At 40.2% G+C, this 11,726-nt stretch overlaps 1 protein-coding gene across 1 annotated transcript in view; it reads right to left on the reverse strand.

Annotated features, from left to right (window-relative positions):
- PIK3CA (phosphatidylinositol-4,5-bisphosphate 3-kinase catalytic subunit alpha) overlaps positions 1–11,726 on the reverse strand; it is a 1,902,358-nt gene that overhangs the window by 1,342,027 nt on the left and 548,605 nt on the right. The gene's annotated exons all lie outside the window — the stretch shown is intronic.

Genomic DNA, 11,726 nt, shown 5'->3' on the forward strand with positions numbered 1-11,726 from the left:
TTATGCTTTTTTATATATAGTTATTGTTATTAATACTGCTAAGCATCTCTCAGGATATACAGCTTGGTCACATAACAGGTGCACACTGCTCTTTTGATATCAGTGACAGTACAAATTTCAGTGACAGTTTTCTTCTACATCATTTAAGGTTTTACTTGATGGCATGCAATAGTCTGTAAGTCACTTAGTTTTAGAAATGTTAAGTACATATGGAAATATTTCATATTTTCATAATTACTAGCAAACTACAAATATTTCCAGTGCAGAGTACTATAAGTGGACATTGGCAACGTATGTTTCTGTCTGTGTCACCATGGCAATTTTCTCCATTCTTCTAAATAACATTTAGGTCTCAGTTATAAAAATATGAATGTAATTATGAATAATAAGTGAAAAATAGCAATCAATTTCTCCTGTGCAGGACACCCGGATTAACAATTTTTGGGTCATTTTTGTTACTTACACCTTGCCCTTTCTAATACTTATTATTAACTGGTAAGGCATCTGTTATGGAACCCATACCTAAAAAAGTCTGAATGTCATGGGTTGCTAAGGGTGTTAAATGAAAGCATACAAAAAAGGTGCTAGTGGCTTTCAGAGAATTCCAATATCCTCACTGCCAAATCTCCCTTGATTTTGCCTCAACTAAGTTGCTCCCTTTTCTTTTTAAGCATCTATCCCAGTCCCTAATGTCCTGCTGTACAGATATGGATTTACAGTTTACAGTACTGTCCGTCAAATCCTTTTCAAGTCAATCCTGAAACATTTTCTTTTTTAACAGGTAAGTTGGAAAGGGACAGTGTTTTCTGGGTACTCCCTACTTTTGCTCAGAAGCACCATTTGTTTCAGAGCATGGTCATAGAATGTGGCTAGATGGGTTTTAAGGCCACATAATAGGTGTACATGCTCCTTTGATATATAGCCTCTGTCCAACCAGGCCCAGTATTGTATCTATCCAAGTGATAGCGGTACTCCCCCATGTTCCCCTTTGTTAGCATCACATCTTGAAGACCAAACATTTGTACATACTTCTGAAAGTACCTTCCTTCCCTCTGTACATCTTCTTCTTGGTCCTGCCACATCTACAGACAAAGAAAACAGAAACTTGGCTAAACCCCCATATAAGAGACCCAGACATGCTCCCACAAGGTTACTGCATACACAGGTTAGACTGCATACCATACCACAGGTTAGTATTGACTGCCTACCCATCAAATACCCTTATGATAACAACTCTGAAGTCCTATTAACATGGCTCAGAAGCAACCTAAAGAGAAATATGATAACAGACTCTTACATACCCCCAACAATACTCCCACTGCCATTGAAGAACTCTTAGCTTGGACAGCCTCAACCTACACCCACAAAACCATTATCACGGGCGACTTCAACTTAGAAACACTTTTACTGGTGATAACCCCTCCACCTTTATAAATCTACATGGTTTCTCCCAAACTATCTAGTTTCCCACTCAAATAGATGAACATAGCAAAAGGGAATATCTCAGACTGGCCACTTATTAACAGTATCTCTCACACCTGTATCTCCAGATGCCTTCCAAATAATTTATGTGACCATAAACCTACCTACTTAATATGTCATCAGCTCAACCCACCCAGAATCATAGTTTACAAAGTCGTACGAAATACCAAAAACTTCTCCAACAAACCATTCTTAGACATGCTCAATAAATGTAACTGGACACCACTCCATTATCTTCAACTCGACTAGGCCATAACATACTTCAATGACACATTTCTAGCTATTCTAAATAGTGTAGCACCAACTCATACATGTCGTGTTAAAACAAGGGATTGCCCTAGATATCAAAAGAAACCATTAGACTTCAAAAACTAATGGAAAAAACCTGGTTTCAATATCAGAAAACAAAAGACAATAAAACTATGTTAGCATACCAGCAGCTCTGCAATCAAACAAACAACTCAAGCTAGACAAAAAAAAAAAAACAAAAAAACATATTATATATCTATGCAAAACAAATATGAAAACAATCCCAAAAAGTTCTGGCTGGCGATTAACTCACTCCTCCACCCAGGTAAAACGACAACCCCAGAACCAACAACCAAAGTGTGAGTACTGCCTCACAAATAAACACCTACTTTATAAACACCACCCTCTCCTTAATTACAGGGAACAATTACACGCTACCATCTCTTCCACCTAATGTAGAAACTAACTCCTCCTCCTTTGACCTCAAACCTGTCCCAACTAACACCATAAGAATGATGCTGACAAAATTGAAACCTTCTTCCTTAGCAGGTGATCAACTCCCCAATGAGTACCTCAAACTTTCAGCTGATGCCATAGTTCTGCCTATATTCATTATGGTAAATAGGTCTATAGCAAAACAATATGCCCCAAATTTTTATGGAAAATTTTCTATAACACCCCAATACATAAAGGAGGATTATCAACAGAATTAAACAATTACAGATCCATAGACATCCTTTCCCCCATGTCAAAATTCTGGAAAAATGTATACATGCTCAATTGCGACAAAACCTGCTATCTCATAATCACATCTCTCCATTCCAACACAGTTTCAGACTAAAACACAGCACCACCACAGCCCTTATTTGTTATTTTATTTAACATTCGTTTACCAGGAAAGTCTGACCTGGAACAAAGCCAATTTTCAACGAAGACCTGGGGAGAAACGCTCTAGACATGTGTCTTTCTGAAGTGGGAGGAAACTAGAGCACTCAGAGGAAACCTACATGAACACAGAAGGATATGCAGACTCTGCACAGAAGGTACCCCAGCTGAGAATCAGACCGGAGAACCTTCTGCTGTGAGGTGAAAATGCAACAGCTGCACTCTGTCCCATTATTCATTTCTCTAACACCATCAACCAACTCAGAAATTCAAACCAGCAAGTAGCATCAATCTTTCTAGACATGTCAAAAGCGTTCAACACCATTTCCCATCAGAAAACTCCTTAATGCTCTTGCCTCACTAAAACTATCAAGGACTTCCCTCTCCTGGTTCCTAAGCTATCTTTCTGACAGACAAGAAGTATGATAGAAATCTGAACTCTCACCACTTCTGCCTGTCTCAGTCGGAGTCCCCCAAGGATCCATACTAGGGCCACTTCTTTTTCACCATCTTCTCTAATGATCTAACCTCATCCACAACACATGTTGTTCAGTATGCAGACGATTCAAATTTAATCTGCTTAGCAGATACCTTACCAGATCTCCAAATAGTAGCCCAACAAGGTTTTAATGATATCGAAACATATCTAACTAAATAAAAACTAGTCCTCAACCCCAAAAAGACACAGTTAATGCTATTTACCAGTAGCAATCACCTACCACCCCCTCCTTTCATCATTCTTTCAGCAAACACAGTCATCCAACCAGCTGAGCATACAAAACTCCTCGGCGTTACTATAGACAACAAACTCAGATTTAACCAACACATACCTATCAAAATTAAAGTTCACATCAAACTTGGCTGACTGTACAAAAGCAAGCCATTCCTCACTCACAATGCCAGACTAGTCATATACAGAACCTTCCTCCTCTCTACGCTCCTTTATGCTTTCCCTCTCTATCAAATTAAAAATATCAGACTTAACCACATTGAAAACTTGCAACAACAAAATAGCCCGCTTCACAGTCAAAATACCCCACCAAATCCACCACTGTATTGCTCTACATAAATTAAGTTGGTTCGAGCTACCTAACCTTCTCAATCTCTACCAACTTAAATTCACACACAATATCATCTTCTATCCAGACAATTTCCCATCTCTTAGGAACTTGATGTTCCCTAGTCATGTCCGTGAAGTCTAAGATCTGCGGACAAAAAATTCCTCACAGTAAACAAAGCTAACAAGGATTCATGGTGAAGCCCTATTCTCAAATCAAATAGTCAAATTATGGAACTCTCTATCCCACACCCTCCAAAACACTTCTGAATCTACCAGTTTCAATCAACTACTATTTGAACATCTGTCCAAAATCTGGCACTGCTCCTGCGCCAAAACCTGAGAGACAAGATGTCTACATCTCATCACATTGTACACTCCTTACCTCATTTTCTCCCTCTCCTCAGTGTTACTACTACTAAAATATATATAAAGGAAATCTCATTAGTTCATAACTATTATTTAATATGTACACATTACCAATTATTTTCTTGCAGTGATCTTTACTGAAATGCTTGTGTGTTTTTCTTTTTGAACCTGTATCTACTAGGAAACTATACTGAATACTTCTTTGTACAGACTAACTAGTTGACGTGTATTAAGCATCTTACCATATGTATACTATTATACTATCTAATTATTCTATTTTGCTTATATTTCTGTGGAGCTGGTCTCTCTGGGCCTCTGCTGAAAATGGGCTTCTGCCCCAGTCGGAATTTCCCGGTAAATAAATAAATAAATCTAAGTTATAAGTTACAATTCTTATTTCCCACTAATACCAGTAGTCATCTTTTGAAAGAAAGGACTCTCCCATTACTTGTTTTATTCCTTCAAAAGTGACTCTAGGGAAAGACAAACCGATGCCAGCATAATTCAGTTTCCTTCCCATCGTCTATTTACCGTTACATGGCTGTCACAGAAATCTACTCAATTCAACTTTGCTGCCTATTCCCCTCTGTATTAGTATTAGTAATCCTCTTTCCCTTTCTCCATCTAACACAGAACAGTAACTCCACTTTCCCATTCTGTTTTATAACGGACTCATGCTTGCTTCTGATCAAATGACTTTCTTGTTGTAGTGCAATACTTATCCCACTCTAGTTACACAAGCTAGAACATTATTTCATTTTCTTTCTCCCGCTAGCCCATTCCTGATAACAGCTTCAGCCCCATGTTTTATTTCATAATTCCATTATTCTGTCTTTTGTTCTGTGTTTAGTCCCCCCTCCTCCTCCACCATACTTTAATATCTAGCAGCCATTCTGTTTTTGTTTTCCGTGCATTTCTTTGGGTCTTTCACTATTAATTAAATTACTATAAACATTTCTCTATCTTAAACTTAACACTAATAACAAACCTAAATATATAAAATGTTACATTTCCTTCATGCTTTCCTGTTAAGCCCACACTCCTTTCACTCACTGAAAAAGTCCCCCTTATCTTATTGATTCATAGGCTCATAGGTGATTACCAGGCTTATGTCCATGGGGATCTTTCTAAGCCCATCAATGCTTCCCAAATAAATCTAGCAAGTTTTGATGCCCTATGGTTATTTTAAGAAATATATGTAGGTTTATGCATGGGTGATCAAGCATTTACAGGCTGCCTCTACTAGAGATATAGGTGCCAGACCATGGGTAAATTGCAGATTCCACATTCACTGGTTCAAGATACACTTGAACTGGGTTAGGGAAGAACTCTGATACGCATGGATGGAAAGCCTGTTCCAGATAAGGGGTAGTCTCTTAAGACACATATCTGTCCTTCCAGCTTGTTCTATTTAAGTTGCAGACAAAGTTTACCTAGATCTAATAATTATGATATTATTTGTTTTGCAGATGTGCAACAGGTTCACCCAAGGGGAATCAAAGGATGCTTTGTAGTCTAGACATAGACTACATCTCAGGAGTCCACAGAAGTAAGAGATCAGTTATGGGGCTTTGAGGTAGTCATGGATGAAAATGTTGTTGCAGCCTTGTATTCTTTTTGTAAGGAGCCTTTGTGGACACTCCAGTTGTTGCATATGCCTGGTCAGATGTATACTAAAGGGGGTGTTGTACTCAGTGACTGGTATGATGAGAAAAAAAAAAGATTGGTGGAATGAGGGCTGAGTACAGCAGAACAATGACATCCTTGGACCTAGGTGCCATGCTCTTGCTTAAAGGTTGTGCAACATGGACTGATTTCCTTTACTGCCATAGGCACATGATAGTCAAAGGCCAGGTCACTGTCTACATGAGTTCCTAAATTCCTGACCCTGGATCAACCCTTAGGCAAGTATTACGAACGTGGTAGTTTCCAGTGGTATCACCTTGAAAAGGATACTATTATACATTTCTTGGCATTAAATGTTAGCCCATGGCTCTAGCACCAGTTATTAGTCTATTATCTCATGCACAATAACCACTACAGCTATGGTGCTCCATGCAAGCAAGAGATCACTGTTATTTAAAACTCTTTCTCCTTCCTCCTCCATCAGATACACACCTTCCTGACTCACCCCGTAGGAAATCTGAGTGAAGACTAGATATCTTACCCATTTTGAAGCAGACAAGAAGAGAAAAGAAGGAAACAACTAGATGCATTACATCTTGGGTCTACCATTGCCATTACTTTCCCCATAATTTCCTTGAATTAACATCCATCATAGCTGCTCGCTTATACTGTCTTCCTATCTCACCTGTTTTACTTATTTAAAGGGGCTTCCATCCTCCTCAAAATGTCTTTTATTTATTTATTTATTTATTTTCAAATTGCACAGGGTAATCCAACCGTCTTGTTGCCTTCAAAAACTCACTGAGATTTTGGGTGGCCCAACCATCTTTGCATAGGTCCCCCTCCCCCATTACTCTTGCAATGGTGGAACATCCCACCTCCTCCTGTCTGAATTGGAGTGGCCAAACCAACAGAAAAATGAAAATAAATCACTCCTCCTCTTCCAATCAAGTGTTGAACTGTGCCCCTCTTCCTTCACTCTTTCTCTAAAGTTCTTAATTTTCCATTTCATGGGTTTCTGGAAGCAGTTTTCTTATTCATTTATTAAGCCAAGCCTCATTTTTCTTCTTTCCTTAGATATCTCCTTGTGAGATCTTAGTAAGACTGGGATGCATTGGAGTGGTGTGGCATTTTTTTCTCTCTCCTGTCCTTTTTAACTCATACTTTCCACCTGTCTTATCCTTATTACCAGCCAACAGACGCTTCTCATGATATCATTACTGAGGCTAGAGCAAGTGGTATGCAAGGGATCACTAATAGGTGTCTGATTACAGTGCACAGTATTGACAGTTCCTGCTTTATCATAAAATTCTTCACTTATATCTAATGTAAATACTTCCATTACTAGCTTACTAACATATGTTTATAGGGGAACACTAGATTAACTGCCCTTGCAGGCCATTTCAAGCCTATTCAATTATCCTGTTAGTTTAAATTGCCATTATCCAAATCCATGCTCTGTATTTATAAACTACCCATAGGACAGTGATTAATTCAGGGCAAGACAGTGATTACTATGGGTAACATCAATGAGTATTTATAGGGGCCATGTTGTAAGAAAGAACATTTAGTTGCTGCCTCTGTGAATATGTAGTACAGGGTCAGTCCTGGGGTAAATTTCCTCAACCCAATCCATAGATCTAGATTATGCTTGAATAGAGACAAAAAGAAACTTTGCTTTACATAAATAGGGAGTCTTTCAGAGTGTCAGTAACCACCAAGAGATGTACCCACCTCTCCAATCTGTTCTATTTAAGTTGCAGAGGATATTTAGGTCCCTGGAATGAATATTTCTGATACCACTTGACTTGCAGATGTGCAGCAGCTCCATCAGTACTGGGTCAAAGGATGCCTTGTAAGTCAGACAAAGGTCTCCTCTCAACAGTCTGTAAGGTACTGAATACAGTGACCGTGCTCTGAGGCAGTCTGTGTTGGACATATGTTTTAGGCCCTGTATACTCTTTGCATGGAACCTTTGTGGGTGCCTGAGTTGTTGCATATTCCTGGCCAGATACACACTCAATGACTGGCCAAATGAGAGAAGAGTAAAGGGGACAATAACAACCTTAGACCAGATTTCCTACCACTGTGGGCACACGATGGTCAAATGTCAGGTCACTGTTCACATATGCTCCCAAATCCTGAATGATAGAGTATGCTCTTAGGAGCATAATATCAATGTGGTACTTTCCAGGGATAGTAGATTTCCCAATGGATACAATAATGCACTTTTTGACACTTAGTGTAACCATCCATATTCAGTCCCAGCATCAGTTCCCTTAGCTTCTTGCAAGTTTAAACCTGATGAGCTGTCTGAAATGTAATTAAGCCCCCTTTCTACACCCCCTCTTTATACACTGCCCCATTTTATTTATATTTATTTAGAAAGTCAGACCGATATGTCCAATATCTTATATGGTCTATGTATCAGTCAACTCATTAACTTTTCATATTCATTAACCATCACAATGTACATCTTCATCTTCAGGTTCCTCCACCAAAATGTCCACAGTGTGCTGATCCCCATCATCTCACACATTCTTTTTGAATAGGCATGCGTATCCTTTTGTCATAGCCTGCCTTTTCTGTCGAATATCATGAAGGGTTTTAATAGGAAATGTTCCCTTGCTGCCTGATAAGACTGTGACTGGTGGGCTTCAGGCTCTGGTCACTCTAGCCATTTGCCACAGTCTCTTGCTCCAATCCCTCTTTACTCAACACCTCATACACTTTCTTAGATCTGTGTAGGTTGCAGTTTTGATGGGGTAGAAGAGGGAAGCCCAGTACAGCAACCTGAACTTAAGATTTCTTTCCATACACTCACTGAAGCATGGTATAAATGCACTCTCTGTTTCACATCTGTCCAGAACAGCCATTATTGACAAACTCTCTGGATTCCCCCATTTTTACATAATTCTGCATTTTCTACAGACATGACAGAACCTCTTCCTTCTGCACCTATGAGAGCATTTTGATGAATGAACAGGGCCTTCTCCTTCCCCCCTCACACCAGGAATGTAAACCCTATGGCCCTATTTTAATTTTTTCAGCCGGGATGCCTGCCCATTGACGTGTGCAATCCTTCATGAGGCTCCTACAATCTTTTCCTTCCACTCTTTCTGGTACTGCCATATATCTTACATTTTCCCACCACCACATGTCCTCCAGTTTAGCCAACGTATTCATCATCTCTTCAAATTTAAAAGTTGTGGTCTGACAATGTATTTTTCATCATGTTTTTAGATGCCTTCTACTTCTGCAGTTACACATATGATCTTGTTTGTTGCTATATGCTCTAAGAAGTTATTGCCGATTTAAAAAATTTCATAGTATTTTAGGTCTATTTTTTGCTTCAGTAATCCCACAGTTATCTCTGCCATATCCATCATGCTGTCACACTTTTTCCACTTCTTCCGACTCTCATCTGGAAACCCTTCCTTAGGCTTCTTTAACTTCAAGTTTAATTTCCTTTCCACCTTCCTGCTCATAGTGGATTTCCTGGATGGAATTCACCTTTTTCTAGTGAAATTTTTCTTAACTGTGGTGTTTAATTACCAGCGATTTGCTGATCCCACTGTACATAGCTCCCAAAACTGTCTGCTTATCACACCGTCACAATAATGATAGACTCTAAGGAAAGTTTTGATCCCCAGCAGTTAAAGATGAGCTGTAAATGCAGCCATTCCACTACTATGAAACCTGGGGTTGTGTTAAGTCTTAAGAGCAAGGGTCTGAACTGATGACTGGTTCTGACTCTGAAGAGTAGAAACCTCTTTCACAGTTAGGCCATCTTTGTGTAGATAAACATCTTGAAGGGTCAAAGAGCACATTCGATTTCCTCCTGTAGACAAGGAAATATCAATTGCAACAGAGGTCCAGTATGAGTATGGGCATAAGGTCTTTGGTCTTCTTGGATATCAAGAAAATGCTGGGACTGCATAGACTGCTGTTTCTTGCACAAGATCTGCTACTTCTTGTAATGCTGAATTTCGTGATGGAATGGGACATCTGGGAGTGAGGATGGCATGGGTGGAATCTAGGAAAAGGGTAATGAGTAGCCTATGTACACAATTTCCATGACCCAGTTGTCTTGAGGTATGGGAAGCCATGCTTGTGGATGCAGGGAAATATGATACCAGACTTCCTCCAAAGATGGACAGTCAGGCAGTCCTTCAGGAGGTCTGCTGCCTATTCCCAGGAGGACTGTTTTCATGGATACAGTCTGCTTCTAGGGAAGCGGCTACTGAAGAACACACCACGTCACTAGAGAGTTATGTATTCTCATTGTTCATATCGAAACTGTTGGGATTTATGAAACCATAGGTTCTTTGCTCCCTTTTGATTCTGTGCAAAGGTCCTTTGTGGGTTTCGGAACCTAACTCCATCAGCCATAAAGGTTTTGCTTTCCTGCTTTCTCTCCTGCAATACTACCTTGACTTTCTGTTTGAAAAGAGTGGACCCATCTAAGAGGGCAATGGCAAAGAACATCCTGAAATGACCGGCATATCCCAACAATCTGAGCCACGTATGTCTTCTCATTACTATGCCTGACACAGCCATTCTCACGCCTATCTGTGGTGCTATGAAGCAACTGCATGGACAATGAGACTCCCCAAGTGTTTTCTGTTAGGTCCATGGAAAACTGCCTGAAGGATTTAAGCATTTTTGTCAGCTAGCTCTTCCCTCTGGAATCGTATCACATACATTAAGTAATTTGATAAGTGTACTGCAAAAGTAAATGATGTGTAAACCCACTTCCATAAGAAGTGTATCATTTACAATTCTTCATTCAGAGAACAACTTGCCTGAGCAGCCTCTGAAGTTTCTATTATTGTATCTGCTGAGACCACAATGAAATCAACAAATGGTTCTTACTCCAATGTGGCCTGTCCTTGGGAGTCTGTAGCACTTTGTCAGACTTTTTATGTTCCATGACATGGCTGCCTCTATGCACCCTCTATGCACACTGGCAAATAGGTTCATAGGTGTATACTAGGCTAATGGCCCTGGAGCCTTTACAAGCATAGTCCATAGGATTAAGCCTGGCATCCTGCCACCCGAACTTAGTTGCCAGTGCCTCTGTCGAGTAGAGGGTGAATTTTCTATTTCCCATCCACTCATCAAGGCAGTGATCCCCAGGGTGAATTTTCTATTTCCCATCCACTCATCAAGGTTTCTCTTGAAGAGGGCCAGTGAGGTGCTCTGTTTAACATGTATGGGAAGTATTTGGGTTATGAACCTGTTCCTCCAGCACGTTCTGCTGATTGTGGTAATGAGGTTGCGGTCTCTGTAGCGTGTGGTGTGGAGGGACTGGGATTTCTTTAGATGTAGCATTTCTAACAGAGCTGGGTCAGACATGACTTTGTAAGTTAAGCACAGATCACCTATAATTAAGCACTTTGAGACAGAGAATAGTTGGGAGGTTTTTTGAGTCTGTCCATATAGGACACGTGTTTAAAGCCTAGGATGATCTTTGTGAGGTACTTTTGCGGCCTCTCCAGTTGTTGCAGGTGTCTAGTGAGGTACATGCCAAACGGGGCACTGTACGCGATGTTTGGCCTAATGAGGGAAGAGTAGAGGGAGACAATGATCACTTTCTTCCTGGATGCAAAACCCTTAGTAATGAGATGTGCCACATAGGACTTTCTGACCACAATGGCAATTGAGGTCTACCATCTTGTTGGAGGAATGGAACTACTCAAGATGCTTGCGGGGCAGGCCAGAACACTTCCTAAGGATCTCTCTTCCTTCCTCAACAGAGGTGGTGGGGTCATTCAGCCAAAACCCGCTCTACTGCATCAATACAAAGACTGCCCCAAATCTTGTTTTTTTTATGGAGGGGATTGGGAGAAAGCCTCTCCCATATCAAGATCTATGCCTGGTGTGGGGGATTCAGTGTAGCCTCTTGCTTGTTTTCTTTCTGGGAGCTCTTGTGGGGATAATCTCACTGATGAAAAGAAAGTCACCACTGGTTATTGTGTGTGTCAGGGAGTATTCCCAGTCCTTGGCACTGCTGTATGAAACAATGATTATGGAAGGTACCAAACTGGGAGGTGTT

This window comes from Protopterus annectens, chromosome 4.part1 (genome assembly GCF_019279795.1).
Source record: "Protopterus annectens isolate FY-2018-M chromosome 4.part1, PAN1.0, whole genome shotgun sequence".
In the NCBI taxonomy this organism is placed as follows: Eukaryota; Metazoa; Chordata; order Ceratodontiformes; family Protopteridae; genus Protopterus; species Protopterus annectens.